The following is a 23,431-nucleotide window of genomic DNA, read 5'->3' on the forward strand; positions in this document are numbered from 1 at the left end:
GAGTTGGTTGTGCATTGATTGCACGTAAATGCATCAGTAACTTGATGTTATAAAACGTGCCTTTGTGTACAATTCAATAAGTAGTAGAACAAGTATATGAGTCGAAGTTTATCTGTTCCTTCTAGAAATAGAAGCGATATCTGAGCCCCTCGATGATTTTGTTGTGACCTATGTACCGGCCGGTCAGAACTGAATTGATGTGTTCGATTAAGTTCTTTGTCAAACAAATCGAAAATCGGGAAATAAACTGCTGGACAATAAGTACAACGTTGTTCCATGTATTTGTCCAGCTGATATCATGAGAACAGAGGATTATATGATCCCTTATCTAATGGACAAGTCATTGACAAGGTCAGAGTTCATCTACAAGGTCAGAGTTCGACAGAAGATTTTGAGAGCTACGATTGCCAGTTGGTTCCAGAAGTCATACACAATAATAGTTTTAGACTTATCCAAGTGGGAGACTGTTGGATTAATGTCTAAGTCCATAACTATAATTGGTAAGACTTGACCCGACCCGGCATGGTCCATTTGGGTTGCATACCATCATGCACTTGGATAGACTATAATGAGAGAAATAAGACACTTATGGTTGTTAATATATTATAAGTTCTAGTATATTAATAATAAGAATAATAAGATTATTTAATTAGTATTGATCAAGAGTTAATCTAGGATTAATTAAGTGATCAAAAGAAGACTAATTAAATATATAGGTTGATTGTGTAAATCATCCATACTTATATAGTGGGCTAATGCTCCATGGATAATCAAGTTGGGCTAAAACCCATAGGGTGGTCCATGGATGCTCCATGGTGTATTTGAACCCATGGATCCAAGGAAATGGAAAGCCGTGACAATTAAGGATTTACCCTAATTGTAACACTATATAAAGATATTATTCTTGACAAAATCGGCCACTAGAATCACATTAGAAAGTGAAGAAGAGGGCTAGCCGATTTCATGAAGTGTAGAACTCTCTCAAGTTATTCTAAGTGTTTTGATGATTGTGATTCCATTTGAGGCTTCCACACTATTGGGGCTAGGCACTCAAGCTTCATGAAGACTTTCTACATCAAAGAGGTATGTATTCTATCTTGTTACACTCATTGTTTTGTATGCTAGATTAGGATAATACCTTGGATGTTCTTATTTGCATGTATAATAGAGAAAACATAGATCCAAGGTATTTAGGGTTGCATGTACACTTAGGAGTGTTAGAATGCTCAAAACCCAACATAAGCATGGAAGTATACCCTTGCTATCCAAGGGTACCGAATGAAATGGAAGAACCTTTATGACTATATATGTACACATGATATATAAATAATATTTAAACGACCTTCGGACGGGTACCCGATATCCCACCAGACCACATCTCAACGGCGAAAAGGAAATCGGGCGGGCAGGCCTTCCTATGCTTTTTAAACATTGCTTATATAACTATCCACACATAGACATGCAATTGATAATAAATATAACAGAGCTTAAGTAAATGTATTTGATAAGTATAAAATTTAGTAAAACAGTTTGAAGCAAAACAATTTGAACAGTAAGAAAATCACTGGTTTTGTAGTTATTAATCACATGTGATTGATGTAATAACTATAAGAATTCAACTTTTATCTCCCCCCATAAAGCATTTAAAAACATTGAAATCATTGATTAAGGGGTATGAACTCACTTGCAATGAGTGGATTGGATTGAAGTGTCGGATGCGGTGCTAGGTGACAAATGGAGACTTGTACACACGCACAAGCCTAGTTATCATATAATGAACATATATATAACTAATTAGCTAATTTATAAGTAATAAATTAAGTTGGTACACTCTAGAACATGAAAACACTTTGTTTCAAGTGTTAAAGATCACAAGGGTTGCATCCAAGTTTTTGTAGGGAAAATCTAGAGTGTTTGGGGTTTAAGGGTTACGGTTTTCATGACCATTACCCAAGGAGTTTACGGCAGTAAACTCAAGGGTTTACGGTCGTAAACTCTACACTTTATGACCATATGTTGTTTTGAGGTTTTACAAGTCCTTTGAAGCATTTCTACTTGGTGTTAGGCCTTTGGAAGGGATTAGGGCATTATTACACTCCTAGGAGGAGTTTACGGCTCCAAGGTCATTTCCTTTTGGGTTTACTACCGTAAACCCATATGGAAAGTGGTATTGTCATGTTTTCGAGTCCTTAACTCATCAAGGTAATTGTCTAGGTTAGATTTTAGGTCTATGGAAGGAATATGGTCCAAATAAACTCACTTTAGGGTGTTTACGATTTTTGGAGATCCCCAAACCGTAAACACATAAAAATGATGGAATTTGGTGTTTTTCAAGGCTTAAACACATCAAGGGAAGGTTTAGACATCAAACTAAGGCTAGATAAATGACTTAGGCACACTTTGGTGCCTTACTTGGTGTTTACGGCCCAAGAACATTCTTGGACCGTGAACACCTTAATCCTTGTGTTCTTGGTACATTTTCTTGATGCTAACATGTAATACAAGCTTAATAAGACTCAAGGATCAAAGTACTTACTGTAAGGAAGCTTGAAATGAGCTAAAAGTCCAAGAACACTTAGTGTGTGTTCTTGGTGTTTTTGGAAATCTAATCAAAACACAAAAATGGATGGATGAAAAGATGTACAATCACTAGATTAAGTGTTATACCAACTTGAAATGGCTAGAACACTTACAAGTATTAAGATCTTGAATTAAATCTTGGATGATACTTGAGAGGGTTTTAGATGTGTTCTTGAGAGTACATGTGAAAATGACTAGTTTGGGGAGTAAACTCATGCTTAATGCATGTGTTCACGGTTTTGGAAGATTTTTCGGCCCAAACATAAAAGTTTGGCCGTGAACTTCTAAGACACGAGGTGTTTGCGGTTTTGACATTTCAAGACTCGAACCTTGTTGGAAATGGTTCGCTCTATGATGAGTCGTGCTTCGCTATCTATCTCTTTTTGGGGGTATGCCTTAGAGACTGATGCCCATATCCTTAACCGAGTCCCTACTAAGAAGGTTGCCAAAACACCTCACAAGATGTGGATGGGGAAAGCTCCTTCGTTAGCACATATCAAGGTTTGGGGTTGCGAGGCTTTCGTAAGACGAGATACTCACGACAAGCTCGAACTCGTAGTGAGCGATGTATTTTCATCGGCTACCCGCAGAAATCCTTTGGATATCTCTTCTGTAGACCGAAGGACAATGTTGTCTTTGTTGCGAGGAGAGGAGTTTTCCGAGAGCGAGAACTCATAGGCCAAGGAGACAGTGGGAGGCAAATCGATCTTGAAGAGATTCAAGAGTCGATATATGAAGGAACCTCAACCGCTGGTGCTGAACCCGAGGAGGAAACTCTGGTTGAACCAATTGACATATCATTACCTCTTAGACATTCTGAAAGAGTTAGGTTTCAACCCCAGTTATATGGTTTTCATATTACTACCGAAGGGGACACGTATATTAGTGATAGTACACTAATAAACCTTGATGAACCTAATAGCTATAAGGAAGCCATGGCAGGCTCGGAGTCTGCAAAATGGAAAGAGGCAATGGATAGCGAGATCCAATCCATGTATGATAACCAAGTTTGGAATTTGGTTGATAATGTGCCTGGACGTAAGACCGTTGTGTGCAAATGGATCTTCAAGAAGAAGACCGACGTGGATGGAAAAGTACACATGTTTAAAGCGCGACTAGTTGCGAATGGCTTTACTCAAACTCCCGGAGTTGACTATGAAGAGACCTTCTCACCAGTTGAGAAGATAAAATCTATTAGACTGATGCTAGCTATTTCCGCATTTCATGATTATGAGATTTGGCAAATGGATGTCAAGACCGCTTTCCTTAATGGAAAGTTGGCTGAGGATGTTTACATGGCTCAGCCAGAGGGGTTTGTGGATCCGAAGCATCCGAATAGAGTGTGTAAGCTTGAGAAGTCCATTTATGGACTAAAGCAAGCATCTCGTAGATGGAATCTTTGCTTCGATGAGAAAGTCAAAGAGTTTAGATTTGTACGAAGCGAAGATGAGTCATGTGTATATGTCAAAGCCAGTGGGAGTGTAGTAAGCTTTCTCGTTCTATATGTCGATGACATATTACTCATAGGAAACGACGTCCCGATTCTGCAGGAGGTTAAGTCCTGGCTTGGGAAGTGCTTCGCTATGAAGGACCTCGGAAAGGCTTCCTACATTTTGGGAATAAGGATAGTACGAGAAAGAAGTAAGATACTAATAGGACTTAGTTAGAACACTTACGTAGAGAAGGTACTAAAACGTTTTAGTATGGAAAACTCAAAAAAAGGAGAATTACCGATACAAAGCAATGCCAAGTTGAGTAAGACTCAAAGTCTGAGTACCGAAGCCGAGATAGCTTAAATGAGCCAAGTTTCATACGCTTCCGCAGTTGGCTCAATCATGTACGCTATAACTTGTACTCGCCCTGATGTAGCCTTTGCTTTGAGCATGGTTAGTAGATATCAAGGGAATCCAGGCAGAGCCCATTGGGTTGCGGTGAAGAATATCCTTAAGTACCTTCGGAGGACGAAGGAATGGTTCTTAGTCCTTGGAGGGAGTGATGACTTGAAGGTGCGAGGGTATAGTGATGCCAGTTTTCAGACTGACAGGGACAACTACCATTCGCAGTCGGGCTGGGTCTTTACCCTGAATGGAGGAGCAGTAACTTGGAAGAGTTCCAAGCAGGAAACCGTAGCTGATTCAACGTGCAAATCAGAGTACTTCGCAGCAAGCGAAGCGTCGAAGGAGGCAATATGGCTAAAGAACTTCATCGGAGATCTTGGAGTTGTACCTGCCATAAAGGAGCCCATGGAGATTTTCTGTGATAATGAGGGAGCGGTTGCCTTGACCAAGGAACCGAGAGATCATGGTAGTGTAACACCGTAAATTTCAAAACAATTTTTCTTTTAAAATAATCGTTTAATTCTTAGAAACACTTGTTTAAAAGTTTCATTCATAATCGAATTACAAAACATAACTCCATTTTCACTTGCATATTAAACCAGGATCCTCTAAACATGATTCTTTCTCCGGTGTGTACAATCAAGCCGGTGCCGTCCCGTGATCCCGTAAGAAACCTGAAACACAACACAAAACACTGTAAGCATGAAGCTTAGTGAGTTCCCCAAAATACCACACATAACACATATTAGCCACTCGAGGCTATAACTCTATGGGTCCGTGCACCCAAACTCTGTGAACCTTTTGGGTTCTAACTTTGGGAACCTTCCGGTTCCAACTCTATAAACATGCACAGCATAAATCACATAGAAGTAATGTAGTACAACACATCGCATACATAGCATACAAGTACTTTTTCACATAACTCTGGTTACCTACTAAAGGTAATAATATAGTGAGAAGACTCACCTGGCAAGCAGAAAGTAGATATCCCCACACTTGAATCTCGAACTCGCCAATGTCTAACACGTAAGGCAAATACTCTCATGAATATAACTCTCGAGACTAGAATAAATCCTCTCATAACACCCTCTTATGGGTAAAAGACTATTTTACCTCTCTCTTGGCCCAAAGGCCACATCGCTGACCAAACCCTAAAAGTCAACGGCCAACCCTTGGTCGAAATCAAAGTCCACAGTCTAAGTCAACCTCTGACTGACCCTACTCGCCGAGTCAACCAGAGAATATTTGGGACTTTTTGACAAGACTCGTCGAGTCCAAGAACAGACTCGCCAAGTCTACGGCTATCTTCAACCTACTCGCCGAGTTTTTCATACAACTCGTCGAGTTCCAGGCCATCTTCATCCAACTCGTCGAGTCCACCCATGTGACTCGCCGAGTACCACCGGTTTGAATACATTCCGAAGCATTCTAGGCCATGCAACTGCTCCAAGACATAGATCTAGTCTCCTACCACTCATCCATCACGTAAAGTGGCAAACTTTACATGAATCCAAAGAGATCTAAGCCGTTTGCACATTGGGGATAGGGTTTGGGACATGTAAGCTTCACTAAACACTCCAACACAGGGACTTTCGTGCTCTCTAATTCTTCTCCCTTCCAGATCTGAGGTAGCAACCTTAGATCTAACCTCTAGACTTCCCATTTCATCCATAGACAATTTCTCACAAACCCCAAAATGAAGAAACAACATAAAAACAGGTCAATAACGAGATATTACCTCTAAGTGATGCCCCAACTGCAATGCAATTCGAATCCAAGCAAAGCCCCTTTCTCCAAGCCTTCAATCTTCCCAAAATTCCTTCAACCATTACTTCTCCAAGCTCCAATCCACTCAACAATGGTGCTTCTCCGTGATTTAGGGTTTTCTGGGGCTCAAGGGGTGATAAAGAGGCTGGGAGGAAAACATAGTGATCTTTATATAAGGCTCAACCCCGAGAATTAGGGTTTTCTCCACTCAGCGCCTACTCGCCGAGTCCATTACGCTGACTCACCAAGTCGGCCACTTAACACATGACCAGGTCGCGACTCTACTCGCCGAGTCCGCACATGGACTCGCCGAGTCACTCTTTCCCAATTTACTCTTTTAGCCCTTCAACTCTACTCTTGATATTTCGGGATGTTACAATTCTCCCCCACTTAAATTAGGCTTCGCCCTCGAAGCCTACAACAACTCAACTCCAGAAATACTCCCACAACGTGTCACCTGGCCTTAATCGGACCCGCTCTCACAAGGCATACCCATCGAAACTCGAACACACTTTCCCTTTCCTTACGGTGTCCTGACCACTGTCTCGAACCGGGCACCGGATGTACACTCTGATAATCACACTCAACGATCCGAGAATTACCCATGAAGCATCACTGTCCCAAATCTCAACAATCACTCGACCCATAAGGGTTAGAAGCCATGAACCATCGAATCCCCGATCCAAATCCCATTCTATCCAATCCGTGACGACAGAAAGGCCCACTCTACAATCCCAGAGCAACTCTCATGAGTCCTCTTCTTGCAATCAAGCATCCAAGCCGCACCAACCTTCTCACTCTCGGGTTAGGAGAACCCGTCGCACTGATGACATCTCTAACATCCCCAGGAGACACCACCATTACGCACACGGCCCTTGATCAGAATCAAGCTGGGAGTCCCAGACTCCATCCCTACATCCATCCTGAGACTCTTGGCTCTACACCCGCGGAATCCCTTCCGCATCCTCAGCAGACATCCCATCATGATGTCATTCCATACCACTGCCACAGAGACAATGTTCGACCATCATACTCCAAATCATCCATTCTCACTACAACTTCCACTTCCGCGAATCGACACTTTCCTCAGCAAATGAGGGTCCGACACTTCCTCCCATACAACAACACAAAGGGTGGCATACCAATGCACTAATGATGGCTGTTGAAATAGGATAACTCAACCAAGGATAAATACGTGCCGCAACACCCTCCGAAATCTAATACACATGCCCGAAGCATGTCTTTGAGCGTTTGAATCGTTCACTCCCTCTAAGGTGTCCTCAGACATCATCAGGATAAGCTCTAGCTCATCACATATCCCTCTTCGAGACTGGGCACCAGGTCAGCTTTTGACTCCACAGCTGAGCCTCCAAAGGTCACCCAAATCATGATCCAAATATCCCACTAACTTCCTCCCCGTGACCACTATCCCGGCCCCGTGACACGCAAGTCACGAAATTCTCTTTTCCTCATGCAAGACAGTACAATCCAACCGAGGATCGTCTCCACTCTGATCTTTGGTTTCTGCTACGCATATCCCTTGCGCATCTCACCACATTCCCCGACAGAGACGGGGACCCCAGTCTCGCCCCCGGTCCAACATCCAGGCTCCAAAAACTCAATACTAGGGCTACTCAAGCCCAAAACTCTTCCACATCATACATTGATCGGAGAACATTCCATCATCACACTCTCTTGCCATCTAGTGAGCACTACGGCTCCCCGCGGTATCACAACACCCTCTGACTAGTGAGTACTACGGCTCCCCGCAGTATCACAACACCCTCTGACTAGTGAGTACTATGGCTCTCCGCAGTATCACAACACCCTCTGACTAGTGAGTATTACGGCTCTCCGCAGTATCACAACACCCTCTGACTAGTGAGTACTACGGCTCTCGGCAGTATCACAACACCCACTGACTAGTGAGTACTACGGCTCCCCGCAGTATCACAACACCCTCTGACTCCACTAGCTCGTGCTCCACAGACTATCATAGGCGGCTACCCATACTCGTCTCGAATATTCATCACAGACTCTGGAGGCAATCGTCATAACAGATGCCCACCCTTGCGAAGATCCACTCTCCCAAGTAATCTCCCTGGATGCCCATACTCGAAGGGCTCTCACTAGATCCATAGATACCTGATATACCACAAGTCGTCTCAACTCAAGATTCACGAATAACTTCGAAATAAAGATATCAATACCCGGATACCTCGGAACACCCCCACCGAACGTCACAAGATCCCGCCACAACCACAGATCTCCTGCCCCAAGCACCATATAGATGCAATAATACATTCCCTCTGAACCCCATAACTAGATCTTCATTTTTCCCAAGTTGCAACTTCGGTGTATTCAATTTCTCAATTGCAATACGAAGAAACGCTAACGCTACGAAATACGCTGATAATTCTCCGAAACCCTTTTTCCCGCCGCTCAAAATCCAAACAAGGATACGCATACTGACCCGGGAGTTGGCTGCCCAATCATTCTTTATCGACTTGCCCCAACACTGACCAATACCAGATTCCTGACTAATAAACACCTGTCGTGGAGACATTCATCCTTCTCAAACAAGTACTTCCCGCATTAACTCACTTTGACCCCTTTCCTTGATCACCAACATCTCTGGTCTCATGATTTCTTACCGCATATCTCTATACTCCACTTATAACTGATCTTGACAAATCTCTGCTTTCTTACATACGGCACCCGGTTCTCCCCCACTTAGGGTTCGAACCATCACCAAATAGCACGCAACTAACCCATAACTATATTCTCCAGCAAAATCGCACCTGCCCCTGGAAAGTGCTACACAACGCCCGGTAATCCCCCCTTAAGTAAATGAATCGACCTCATATACTCTGAACCTCTGGTGAACTCCTCAAGAACTTCTCGTCACATCTGCCTCTAGCCGTTCCAAATCTCGTACCAATTTAGTACCAAACAACTCAACTGCTCGATAACATCCCTGGCTCATAGACTAAACCATAAAACCATCGTACCCCTCACCTCAACTCATTAACCAACACTCCAACACCGGGATCATCCCAAGAACAGGAACCCACTCCCAAATTCAACACCCCATGGATAGAAAACTCTCGGCACCGCTGAACTCGACTGAACTCCCCGCTGATACCACTACCGTACACCCGACTAAACTCAATTAGGTATAGCGTGGCCCTCGACTATCTCAGTCCCAACTGACTATCTGGTCATGATAGATCACTGCCTCGCGGCACACATGCTACCTGATACTCTGGTGGGAAATCATCATCAATGACGACCTGCAGGGTTTACCCCTAAACCCAAAACCAAAACATCATGCTTCTCATATTTCACACGAGCATAATCAGTACCTCCCAGATCATAGGAGGTGACATCTCCTTTATCGACTGATCGCCCAACTCAGATCGAAATTCTCCCTTCTCACTAAGTCCTTACTAAAATACTCTGAGGGGCTCTCGATCTCCCTCTCAAGGGACGCCTCATCGAACTTACTCATGACCGAATAACTGGAGAACCACAAACATCCTTCACTACGACCCATGGTACTCATTCCATGACATCTCTTCTCAATATGCCCCGGTGTATGGTACCCTAACCATAACATCACTCCCCAATCCGCTCCGATGTATGGTACCCGGACCATAACATCACTCCTCAATCCACTCCGATGTATGGTACTCGAACCATAACATCACTCCTCCATCCGCTCCGATGTATGGTACTCGGACCATAACATCACTCCTCAATCTGCTCTGATGTATGGTACCCGAACCATAACATCACTCCTCAATCTGCTTTGATGTATGGTACTCGAACCATAACATCACTCCTCAATCTGCTCTAATGTATGGTACCCGAACCATAACATCACTCCTCAATCTGCTCTGATGTATGGTACTCGAACCATAACATCACTTCCTCAATCTGCTCTGATGTATGGTACCCGACCCATAACATCACTCCTCAATCCGCTCCTTAGAACCTTCAGAATACTCCCTGTATCAAGTATGGGTCCTCTGCTTTCAGTAGTACGGGCCCATACTACCTGCCACATCTACCCATACTTTCCACACGGACCATCCCAGAGCTTCTAAGTAGCTGCTCGACCTGCCCTTTCACTAATCCCATCACGCGTGCTCGCTCCCCAGCGAAATTCTCTACTCTACAAGCGCACTCATCTGGTTAGGGTTACTCCCTAGGCTCTTCCGTTGTCCTCCCCCTTCTTTGCTATCAGCTGCTGAATAGCTCCTAATGATGCCAGCCATCTACCTCCTGAATATCGTCATATTCACTTGGTAGCTGACTTCCATCATCGAGAGTTCCACAAAGCACAAAGCAAGCAGCATTCGAGCATCGAAGAATACATAGGACTCCCTCTCTGTGATAACTCCACCTTCTTGGCTCATCCTCGAAAGTACCACCAAACTCTGTAACTCTACCCCTCATGGGTTGTAACTGGATACTCTCACTCATCACATACTCAAAAGCATAACACACATAACAACGAGTCCTAGGCTAAGTGAGTTCCCCAAAATACAACACAAAACACTGTAAGCACAACACAAAACACTGTAAGCACGAAGCTTAGTGAGTTCCCCAAAATACCACACATAACACATATTAGCCACTTGAGGCTATAACTCTATGGGTCCGTGCACCCAAACTCTGTGAACCTTTTGGGTTCTAACTCTGGGAACCTTCCAGTTCCAACTCTATAAACATGCACATCATAAATCACATAAAGTAATGCAGTACAACACATCGCATACATAGCATACAAGTACTCTTTCACATAACTCTGGTTACCTACTCAAGGTAATAGTATAGTGAGAAGACGCACCTGGCAAGCAGAAAGCAGATATCCCCACACTTGAATCTCGAACTCGCCACTGCCTAACACGTAAGGCAAATACTCTCATGAATATAACTCTCGAGACTAGAATAAATCCTCTCATAACACCCTCTTATGGGTAAAAGACTATTTTACCTCTCTCTTGGCCCAAAGGCCACATCGCTGACCAAACCCTAAAAGTCAACGGCCAACCCTTGGTCGAAATCAAAGTCCACAGTCTAAGTCAACCTCTGACTGACCCTACTCGCCGAGTCAACCCTATGACTCGTCGAGTTCCCATAATCAGAACTTCACTCAATCTGCGACCTAACTCGCCGAGTCACCCCGAGACTCGCCGAGTCCAACAACTCTGAGTCCACTCGCACACGACTCACCGAGTCATCCCTCGACTCACCGATTCCTGACTCAACCAGAGAATATTTGGGACTTTTTGACAAGACTCGTCGAGTCCAAGAACAGACTCACCGAGTCTACAGCTATCTTCAACCTACTCGCCGAGTTGCTCATACAACTCGTCGAGTTCCAGGCCATCTTCATCCAACTCGTTGAGTCCACCCGTGTGACTCGCCGAGTACCACCGGTCTGAATACATTCCGAAGCATTCCAGGCCATGCAACTGCTCCAAGACATAGATCTAGTCTCCTACCACTCATCCATCACGTAAAGTGGCAAACTTTACGTGAATCCAAAGAGATCTAAGCCGTTTGCACATTGGGGCTAGGGTTTGGAACATGTAAGCTTCACTAAACACTCCAACATAGGGACTTTCATGCTCTCTGATTCTTCTCCCTTCCAGATCTGAGGTAGCAACCTCAGATCTAACCTCTAGACTTCCCATTTCATCCATAGACAATTTCTCACAAACCCCAAAATGAAGAAACAACATAACAACAGGTCAATAACGAGATATTACCTCTAAGTGATGCCCCAACTGCAATGCAACTCGAATCCAAGCAAAGCCCCTTGCTCCAAGCCTTCAATCTTCCCAAAATTCCTTCAACCATTACTTCTCCAAGCTCCAATCCACTCAACAATGGTGCTTCTCCGTGATTTAGGGTTTTCTGGGGCTCAAGGGGTGATAAAGAGGCTGGGAGGAAAACATAGTGATCTTTATATAAGGCTCAACCCCGAGAATTAGGGTTTTCTCCACTCAGCGCCTACTCGCCGAGTCCATTACGCTGACTCACCAAGTCGGCCACTTAACACATGACCAGGTCGCGACTCTACTCGCCGAGTCCGCACATGGACTCGCCGAGTCACTCTTTCCCAATTTACTCTTTTAGCCCTTCAACTCTACTCTTGATATTTCGGGATGTTACAGGTAGATCACGACATATCGACAGAAAATATCACTTTATTAGACATCGTGTAGAAGAAGGACAACTCGTAGTGAAGAGAATATCATCGGAAGATAATCCAGCAGATCCGCTTACGAAGGGACTGAGTAGGGTTAAGCATTTGCAGCATGCTAGGAGTATTTGGCTGAAAGATGATATTAGCATAGATTAGATAGTATTAGAAACATGTAATAGATAAATGTAATTAACATTTAATGATTAAATAAAGGAGTTTTATTTATAAGTAATGTTACTATCTTATGTTAATTGTTTAGCTATTGTTTCACTTTGCATGTTTTGACTTCCAGAATAATTAAGTTTATTAAGAATAATCGAATTGTTCAAATAGTCCACAATCGTTCATATGTCGGAAGTAGATATGAATGAAGATTGTCATGAATAGGTATGTAGAGTGTCTAAATGGTGTTAGACATAGCAAAAGATTGTTGCAACGTTCATGAGTGCTTATGAACTAGGTTTGAGCATTGGAACAAACCCGCACTTGCTGGAATCACCTTATGGAATGTGATAGTAATTGGGTGATCGCGAGACGATAATATCATATAGTCTTAAAACCTAGATATATGGTTTGTTATTCATTAATTGATTGTACATTGATAATGCGAAAACGCAATTGTAACTCGATGTTATAAAACACATTGTTGTGTGTAGTTGGTTAATGAATAAGTAAATGCATATAAGTCGAAGTTTATCTGTAACTTTTATCCTAAGAAGGAAAAAGCGATATCCAGGCCGCTCGATGATTTGATTTGACTTATGTGTCGGGCCCGGTCAGAACTAAATTGATGTGTTCGATTAAGTTCTATGTCAAATAAATCGTAGATCGAAAAACCAAATGCTAGACTAACTATTCCATAGTATTGTCAGCATGATATCTAACAGAGGACTATACGATCCCTTATCTAAAGGACAAGATTGATTAGATCAAAGTTTGACAAGCGTCTTTGAGATCTACGATTGCAAATCGGAATGTACCTGCGCATATAGTTACTAGACTTATCCAAGTGGGAGACTGTTGGAATAGTGTCTAAGGCTGCAACTATATTAGGCAAGTATTTGACCCGATTGTGCATGGTCCTTTTGGGTTGCCTTCACCATAGCAACTTGATAGGATGATTTATTAATAGAGAGTAAATATTATTAGTATATTATGAGAATAATATAAAGAATAATATATAGTTATTTGATTAATATAAGTCATAGATTAATTAGTATTAATTTGGTGACTTAAGGAGATTAATTAAATAAGAGGGTATAAACTGTCAATTGTTTGATAGTTACACTTTAGACTTTAAATCCTTATTGGATAGAGGATGGACGAATTCTAGGGCTTGGGATAGCCTCAAATTCATCCAAGGGTTATCCAAAGTAAGGATTCGGATCACTTAAAGTCTAAGTTATCCAATTAGGGTTTAAGCTGTAACCCTTAAGGAGTCTACAAGTATAAATAGACCCTATGGGATAGAGAATTTGGTACCCCATCCAAAGTAAAGATACTCTGGCCGAATTCCTCCCCTCTCCTCTCTCTCAAATCATCCTCCTTGCTATTTGGTGTTTGTAAGCCATTAAAGGAGTGACAATTGTGACTCTAGAAGCTCCAAGACAACAAGATCAACAAGGAATTCAAAGGTATGATTCTAGATCTGTTTCAATATTGTTATTACACCTAAATAGTCATTAGAAGTCTTGGATTCAAAGCATGTTTGATTAGAAAGCCTAGATCCAAGCGTTAGGGTTTTGCATGCGCACATACGAAAGTTCTTATGGCTAAAACCCATCAAATACACATCTTCTTATCATTCCGTCTGCACAGCTTCGGAAGAGATATGGCTCATCCCAAAAGTACTACTTAATTTCTGAAAATAATTTCTTCTTTTGTTGGAGGGTCAAGCTTTTGGAATGTAATTGGTTGCTAAGTAGTTAGCTATGTCCGCAAACCATCGCATTTCTTGGGATACTACTAAAAGGTATTCATCGAGGAAATCGTCTCCAATCTTGTTTTCTTCCAACTTCTCCAAATGCGGATTCTCTAATCTTGACAAATGGTTGGCCGCTACGTTTTCTATCCCTTTTTATTGCGTATTTCAATGTTAAACTCTTGCAAAAGTAAGACCCAACGTATCAATCGGGGGCTTAGCATCTTGTTTAGCAAAAAGATACTTTAGGGCTGCATGGTTGGTAACAACTATAGTCTTGGATAACACTAAATAAGGGCAAAACTTATCAAAAGCGTAAACCACAGCTAGTAGCTCCTTCTCAGTAGTAGTGTAGTTCTCTTGAGTTGGGTTCAATGTCTTGCTTGCATAGTAGATCAGCTGAAAATGCTTGTCAACTCTATGTCCCAAAACAGCCCCCACAGCATAATCACTTGCATCAGACATTAGCTCGAAAGGAAGATTCTAATTTGGTGCTATCATGATAGGATTAGTGGTTCATCTTTCCTTTAACAAATGAAATGCTTCATGAAATTCCTTAGAGAATTCAAATGGGATATCCTTTAATAGTAATTGAGTCAAAGGTCTAGTAAACTTCGAAAAATCCTTGACGAAGCGCCGATAAAATCCCGCAAGGCCAAGAAAACTCCTTACCCCTTTTACATTAGTTGGAGGGGGTAGCTTAGCTATTGTGTCTACTTTTGCTCTATCCACTTCTATCCCTTTCCTTGAAGCTTTGTGACCCAAGACAATTCCTTCTTTCACCATGAAGTGGCATTTTTCCCAATTAAGGACAAGGTTTGTCTTCTCGCATCTAGCTAGCATCAAGTCCAAATTAGATAAGCAATCTTCAAAAGACGACCCGAATACCAAGAAATCATCCATAAAAACCTCCATAAATTTTTCGATCATATCATGAAAAATGGCCATCATGCACCTTTGGAAAATAGTTGGTGCGTTGTATAACCCAAAAGGCATGCATCTATATGCAAATGTTCCACTCGGGCATGTAAAAGTGGTCTTCTCTTGATCTTGGGGGTCGATCTGAATTTGAAAATACCCCGAAAACTCATCAAGAAAACAATAATATAAATGGTCGGAGAGTCTTTCGAGAATTTGATCGATAAAAGGGAAAGGGAAGTGATCATTGCATGTGGCATCATTTAGCTTCCTATAATCTATGCAAACTTGCCACCCGATCACCATTCTCGTTGGAATCAATTCGTTATTCTCATTGGCCACTACCATCATGCCTCTTTTTTTCGGTACCACTTGCACTGAGCTCACCCACAGGCTATCGGAGATTGAGTAAATGATTTTGGCATCGAGTAGTTTAACCACCTCTTTTTTTACAACTTCTTGCATATTCAGGTTAAGTCTTCTTTGGCGTTGAACTACCGGTTTAGCTCCATCTTCTAACTTGATTTTATGAGAACAATAGGTTGGAAAAATTCCTTTAATGTCGGTTATCTTCCATGCTATAGCACCTTGCCTCTTCTTTAACACACCCACTAGACTTTATTTTTCATGCTTGGCCAAATTAACAACTATAATTACAGGTTTTTGTTGTCCTTCTTCAATAAACGTGTACTCTAAGTGATCTGGTAGTGCTTTAAGTTCAGTTTTTGTATTCTGAATGTTGAACACGTCGAGTCCAGTGAGGGGACTCGTCGAGTCCTTCGTAAATTCCACGACTAGTCGGGTTTCTTCAGGCGGGCTCGTCGAGTAGATCGAGGATACTCGGCGAGTCGGGTGTTCTGCATTTCTGATCAGATCATTATACTCAACTTCCTTGAGCAGTCTTTCTATTTCTAGCAGGTCTCTTTCCGAATCAAATTCTTATCCATGCGTGATAATGGACTTATTTGGCTCATCTTCGTTCCATTCCTCCATTAATTCTTCTAACATATCAACAGAAAACGCGGTATCATCACTGTTTCGCGGATGTTTCATTGCTTGATCAATCCCTGAAATAACCAAATTTTCTCCTACCCGAAGAGTGAGTTTAGAGTCTTGCATGTCAACTATAGTACTTGCGGTGTTAAGAAAAGGTCTTCCAAGTATGATCGAGACTTAAGGATTCGCTTCCATGTCTAGTACTATAAAATCCACAAGAAACACGAACTTATCAACCTTTACTAATAGATCTTCACATATCCCTCTCGAGAATGTGACCGTTTTACTTTCTAGGTGAATCGCCATTCGAATTAGCCTTGGCTCCGGAAGATCTAACTTTTTGAAAAATGAGTAAGGCATGAGATTAACACTTGCCCTTGAATTGGCCAATGCATAGATGGTAGCTAAGTTTCCAAATTAGCAAGGCAATGTTAAGCTTCCCAGATCACCCTTCTTCTTAGGTATTTTGTTCAACATCACAGCTGAACAATTCTCATTGAGGACCACTTTCTTGACCTCTTCCATCTTCTTTCTATTGGTTAAAATCTCCTTCAGGAATTTTTGCATATTCTAGCATTTGTGAAACCACCTCTATGAATGGCATATTAATCTGGAGGGCCTTTATGTGTTTTAGAAACTTCTGGTAGTCAACTTCATTATTTTCTTGTCTAGCTCGAGCAGGAAATGGAAGTGGAGGCTGGTATGGCTTTACAGGAGGCAAACTTTTATGTTCAGGTGGGGGACTTGCCGAGTCCATATCATCGACTCGGAGAGTTGAGTCGATAGGTTGTGATTCTTTAGGTTCTACTTCTTCCTCTTGCACCACCTTGGGGTCTTCTTGCTGAATAGGGGCCAGGGGAGTTATAATCTTCCCACTCCTAGTTTTTATGATATTTATATGTGCACCTTTTGGGTTACTTTCGGTATTACTAGGAAGTCTACCCGGTCTTCTCTCATTTACTTGTTGAGCAAGTTGGCCCAACTGTTTCTCTATGTTGAGGATAGATTCTTGTTGTAACGCCTGTGTTTCGGGGCCTGTCACTAATGATGATATAATAGTCTAGGTTAACCTTTGTAACCCGTTTTGAAATAATAGAAGTGTCTTATTTGAGTATTATGTGTTTTGTGCATAATTGCTTAATTATCTGGTTTAATTAATTAAGAATAAAAATAAGCGTCAAAATTTAAGTATAAAATAAACATGATATCTTTAGATAATGTTGTAGTAGTTGAAACAAGGTTTCCGAGGATATAAAGAATGCCGAAATCCGAGTTATAACAAAGAAGTTATGACCTGTCAAAGTTTCGCGACAGAACCGGCAACGCTGAATGACGTAAAAAGTGCAATTTATGTTAGAGCGATATTTATCCTTAGTGAGCTAAATGAGATTCGAAGATCTCGTTGTTAGTATCAAGGCGATAAAAAGTTAGGCGAGAACGGACGTCAAACTAAGAAGTTATGAATTTATAACGAAATTTTCTGTCTTGGCCTATTAAAAATAAATAATAAAAATAAATTCAAAATTAGCCGACGGAGTCTAAACGAAAGTTGTAGAGCATAGTCTCACCTTCACGTGGATATAAAGAACCTCGAAAACGGAGTTCGTATGAGGAAGATAGGAGTTTTCGAAGTTTACTAAATAATTAATAATTAAATTTAATTATTAAGTCTCGGTATTATCCGGAGGCGAGTCACCGGACTCATCCGGAGTACGCCCCGCGTACAGCGAAGAATGTCGACACTCGCACTCGAGGACTTCGGATGACGCATGCGCTTACGTTTCGGAGGCAGTACGCCCCGCGTAAGGCTGTACGCCCCGCGTACTCCGAGGCTCCAGCCTCCTATAAATAGGATGCGAGGCTGCCGAGTTTCTTTGCTATTTTTCTCTCTTCTCTCTCCCATTTTACCTCGATTTGCATGCCAGAAATACCCCGAAGCCCTGGTAATATTCCCGAATCCCGAAGCAAGTCCCGAGATCCCGAAGATCCCGAGAAGTGCGGTTTCCGAGCCAAAGCTCTGCCTGCGAGAAGTTCGATTTTTGTAGAGATCTTCCAGATCTGTTGAGGATTACTACTTTCGTAAGTTGTAGTGTTGTTCGATCATCTTCTGATCAAGTGAGTGTGTAGTTAATTTCTTCTAACACATAATTATGAAGTATTTTATACGAAATACGTGTTATGTGTATAATTTTGTTGTTATGTACGTGAATGTATATTCACTGTCTTTAATCTCATAGATCTGATTTGTTTTCTATGAAATACGTGTTATGTGGGTATGCCTCATCTATTATGTGAAATATGTATTGGATGAAAATTCTATACAGGTTTTAAAGTATGTATAAAAATATATATTTTTATCTACTAATATGTTGGGTAGAACATGGGTAGATAGTTGGTGTGTAATAAACAGATGAGAGGCCTCGATGTTGTTGTTGTTGACCTAGTTATTCATCGGAGTATGGATAACGACCACAAACTCCTTCTAGACAGTCTCGTGGAACGCTAGCAGGTTCATAACCTGTAGGTGTTGTGAACGATGTGTTCACCGGTGTACTCTATCCCCCTCATGGTTGCCTTTAGTGTATCTATTGTTGAGGAAACCCCTTAGCAGTAATGTCCGTCCCGATGAAAATCCTAGATTAGGTCCCTTGAGATAGATGTTGTTTTAGGGACGTAAAGTGAGGATAATGGGAATGGGTAATCGGGATAGTGATTGGTTGGTGAAATTAAATATAATTTATTTATTGTAGGTTGAAAACCCTATATGCTCACCAGGCTCCCAAGCCTGACCCACTCAGTTTTATTTGTATTACAGGAAGTGGCGCAAGGGCGTAAGATGGATGAACCATCAAGTTGTTTTGTTTACAAGTCTGCATATGTATATATTTGTTGAATGACCTGTAATGTTATCGTTTATGCTTATTGGTCAGTATCGGAACATGACACCCCGAGTTTTGATTATATAATGAAAATACATTTCTTTTATGAAATGCTTTGATAAACATTGTTTTATCATGCTTTGTTTTTGGGAACAAATTCCGCAACTCTTTCAAATCAAAAGGATTTACTCTGAAATTATTTTAAAAGCATAAATGAAGATCGGTCTTTTCTGGCCGAGATTTTGGGGATGTCACACTTGTTGATTTCTAAGCAGGGCTTGTTGATATTTCATCATAAGTTGGTGTTCTCTCAACATATTTTGTTGATCTTTGAGTGTAGCATCGGTATCATTATGTCTTTTCTCGGATGCAACCACGAATCTTGTAAGCATGTCTTCCAAATATGATTTCGTTCCATGTACCGGTTCCTCCTTTTGATAAAATCTTCTATCTTTTTGCTTGTATTTCTCCTCCCTTATCTTTTTATATTCATCATATGGTAGCCATTCTTTCTTGGGTTTTCGCCAGTTATCATCATACCTGTCTCCACTTGAATAGCACACTTGTACCTTCTGGTTCCCATTCTCATCAAGGTCACAATCTTTTGTAAGGTGGGGCCCTCTACAGTTTTCACATCCCACCCTTATAGCATAGATGGATTGGTCCATCTTAGTCATTCTTTGGTCCATTGCTTTCAACTTTGCCATCATCACTGCCATGTCATCGGTAATGAAGTTCATCACCCCTCGAGTCAAGTCATTCCTTGGGTTGTGGTATTCCCTAGAATTCTTAGAGAATTATTCAATTAGTTCTTTGATCACCGGGGGTGGTTTCTTTGTGAGAGGTCCTTGTGAATCAAGGAGTTGCCTTGTGGTCACATTCACTCCATCATAAAAAAATGCAGACTTCTTATTGGCTATTAAGATCACAATGTGGGCAATTTCCTAGTAGACCTTTGTATCTCTCCCATGCCTTGTATAAGGATTCTCCAACTTGTTGCTTAAAGTTGGCAATGGCTTTTTTCAATTTGGCTATCTTCGAGGGAGGACAAAATTGATCAATGAATTCTTCCTTCATTTTAGCCCATGTAGTGATGGATCCTGGTGGTAGTGATTTGATCCAATCCTTTGCAGCACCCTTGAATGTGACTAGAAGCATATGAAGCAGCACAGTTTCGTGAGGCACATTTGGAACATTAAAATAATTAGCTACGTTGTTGACCTCATCCAAATGCTTGTAGGCGTCTTCATGATCTTTCCCGTAGAAAGGGATTTCCTTATGTTGATCAAGTATGTGGCCCTTTAGTTCGAAAGTGGAAGTAGCGGGAATGATGGGTCCCAGGCCGGTATCGTCACGTATCATTTTCTTCCATTCTTCCATGGGAACTTCATCGATGTTAGCCATGGGGTTAACGGGTTCGTCTTCAAACTCGCTTTCTTCTTCGGATTTGGATCCGTAATCGTACTAAATCTCAACTTTTTTTTGTATTATCTTCAAAACTCTCTAATTTACTTCCTTCGCTTTGTTGACTGCTGGCCTCACCTGCTTTCTTATCCTTTTTCTTCCCAAAAACTTATTTGAGGTCTTTGAATGGTGATTTCTTTGGCAGGTGATTGTTTTTAATTACTTTATCTTTATTTTTTCTAAGTGTGGATTTCCGGTCTTCAAATGGAGGGACCAAATATGTGTTGGATCCTCAGTTCATGTAAAATTGAAATCAAAACAAGAAACACACGTAAAAAGAAAAAAAAATCGAAATAAAACACAAAACTGGAAACAGCAATGGACTTGCCGAGTAGCTGCAACTGCACTCGGCGAGTTCAAGGCAAAAACAAAAGGAAATTGAACAAAATTTCTAAAAATAAAAAACTAATAAAACTTAGCCTAATAGCTAAATTACTTAAGAAGTAACTTTGTGCAAGAAGAGTCTCAGACAAAGGGTTGATAAAACTAGAAATTAGTATTAATTTTTGAACGGTTCCCCATCAACGGCGCCAAAACTTGATGTGTGTGAACTCAACTAGTTTTATTCCTACTTTTAAACATAAATCTAACACACAAAAGACAGTGTACCTATCAATTGGTGGTATAATAATTAGGTAAGAAGGGTATCGAACACAAGAAACGGTAAATTAAACTAAATACTATAATTATCTAAAAAAACAATTAATAAAAGGAAGGGTTTTCTCTAATTTTGCAAGACTAAAAACTTAATTAATCAACTAATAGTTGAAAACACGTAAAAAAACTAATTTCAATGATCAAAAGGGTTTCTATTTAGGTTTGATTTATTTACTCCTATGGTTAATATTTATGATAATGTAATAGATTAATTGTTTTTGGTTACCAACTATGGTGATTAGATTCACATTCGTTATTACCAATTCTTAGAAAATAGATTAATTTAAGCAGTGATCAAGTGATTAAACTAACAAATTCCCTAGTTCAATTATTCGGGTTAAATAAGACTTGTAATTATCTAATTAAATTGGTGATTCAATTAACCTTTCGTTGATGGTGTATCATACAAGCTCACACATTAATTTACCCATTCTCTAGTTAATCCTAGTTTCATATTCATTATTCCTAGGCATATAGCAATGTGTTCACATAAATTATATGAGATAAGCAATCAAGAGATGTTCATGCAGCTTAATTACTTAACAATTAACAGAAAATAGTTATGGTTAATGCATAAGAGTCTTTAACAAGCTTAATTTAACAAAATCACCAAATAACAATTAATCAAAAGAGTAAATTGGTCCATAGGAACAAATTGATTTACCTTAAACAGAAACTAACGAATTTAGTTCATGATTTTAGTATATGAAAACCTAAAAACGAATTTAAACAAACCTAACATAGTTCTATTCAAAAGTAAAGTGGAAACTTAAACCTAAATTTCCTTAATCTTCTAAGAATGAAGGATTAGGGTTCTTCAACGTTTTCCAGAGTTCCAGAGACTTCCTTGATCGCCATGTATTTCCACCAAAGTTCCATAGAAGGCTCCAATTCGAGTTTGTTGGTTCTATTTATAGATTTCTCAAAACAGGGGCTACTCGTTGAGTAGCCAACTAACTCGTCGAGTCCCCTTGAAGAATCCGTGTACGGAAAGGACTTCATGTATTACTTCATGAACCTTTATGTGTACTCGTCGAGTAGACATCCATACTCGCCGAGTAGCTTCAGAATTAAGCATTTTTCTTCATTCTTTCGTTCCCGAGCTTCCGATCGTACCTCCTGCTTCCTTTTGCTCCCGAGCTTCTCTTTTGGACTGAAAATTTAATTTAAACACTATTAAGTACCTTTGTCCATAACATGCAAATATTTAACTAATAAATAAGAAAATCTACACTAAATATGTAGTTAAATATGCATATATCACCTTGACCTAGTGTTAACTCATCGAGTTGGGAGTCAACTCAATAAGCTGAGTGAACCCTAGGAAGAACGTGGAGAATACGAGTGGACTCGGCGAGTCACAGGTGTGCACTCGACGAGTCAGGTTAATCTTGTCTATTGACTCGGTCTGGCTTTCTGTTGACTTCCTGGGTGAGTCAATAATGGGCAGGAGAGACCAAGGATGGGTAACATACACTTTTACCCATCCCGAGGGTAAAAAAAGGGAAAAGAGGACTTAAGGAGTAAATGAGTAATAAGGCGAATAATGATCGAAATGCTTGTCTAATGTGTAGGCGGAGGCTAGTCCAGGATTTTCGAGTGATGTCTATTACCAACTAGCCACCAGGTGAGTATTCTCACTATACTTTATCTAGAGTGGTAATTATGTGTGGCTAGAGGGTCTTATGTGCTTGCTTGAGTTATGTATTTTGTCTGTGTGATTTTATGCTATGTGTTATATAGACCGAATCGGAGGGTCCAATGAACTATAAGACCAGACCGAAGGGTCCAACGAACCAGATCGGACCGGAGGGTCCAACAAGCTATGACCGGACCAGAGGGTCCAACGAGCTTTGGGATTGGAGGATTCCACTAAGACACATTGACCGGAAGGTCTTATAGAGCTATAGCCTCGAGTGGCTAATTACTTGTGAGTGTTATTTTAGGGAACTCGCTAAGCTTCATGCTTACCGTGTTATGTGTTATGTGTTGCAGTTTTTCTCATATCATGGGACGGCACTGGCTTGATTGTACACACTAGAGAAAGAATTATGTTTCGAGGATCCTAGATTATTAACTGATTAAACTCAGAGTTATGTTATGTAACTAAATGAATGATGTTTTTTGAAATATGTTATGAAGATTATATGATTAAAAATGAAAAATCTTTTTGAAAATTCACGTTGTTACA

At 40.8% G+C, this 23,431-nt stretch overlaps 1 non-coding gene across 1 annotated transcript; it reads left to right on the forward strand.

Moving 5' to 3' along the window:
• The first annotated feature begins 20,041 nt into the window (after positions 1–20,041).
• Positions 20,042–20,148, forward strand: LOC145038196 (small nucleolar RNA R71). Its single transcript, XR_013679258.1, has one exon. It is a non-coding gene; the product is annotated as a small nucleolar RNA R71 (small nucleolar RNA).
• Positions 20,149–23,431: the final 3,283 nt, after the last annotated feature.

Source organism: Lactuca saligna, chromosome 3 (assembly GCF_052625555.1).
Source record: "Lactuca saligna cultivar CGN05327 chromosome 3, ASM5262555v1, whole genome shotgun sequence".
Classification (NCBI taxonomy): domain Eukaryota; kingdom Viridiplantae; phylum Streptophyta; class Magnoliopsida; order Asterales; family Asteraceae; genus Lactuca; species Lactuca saligna.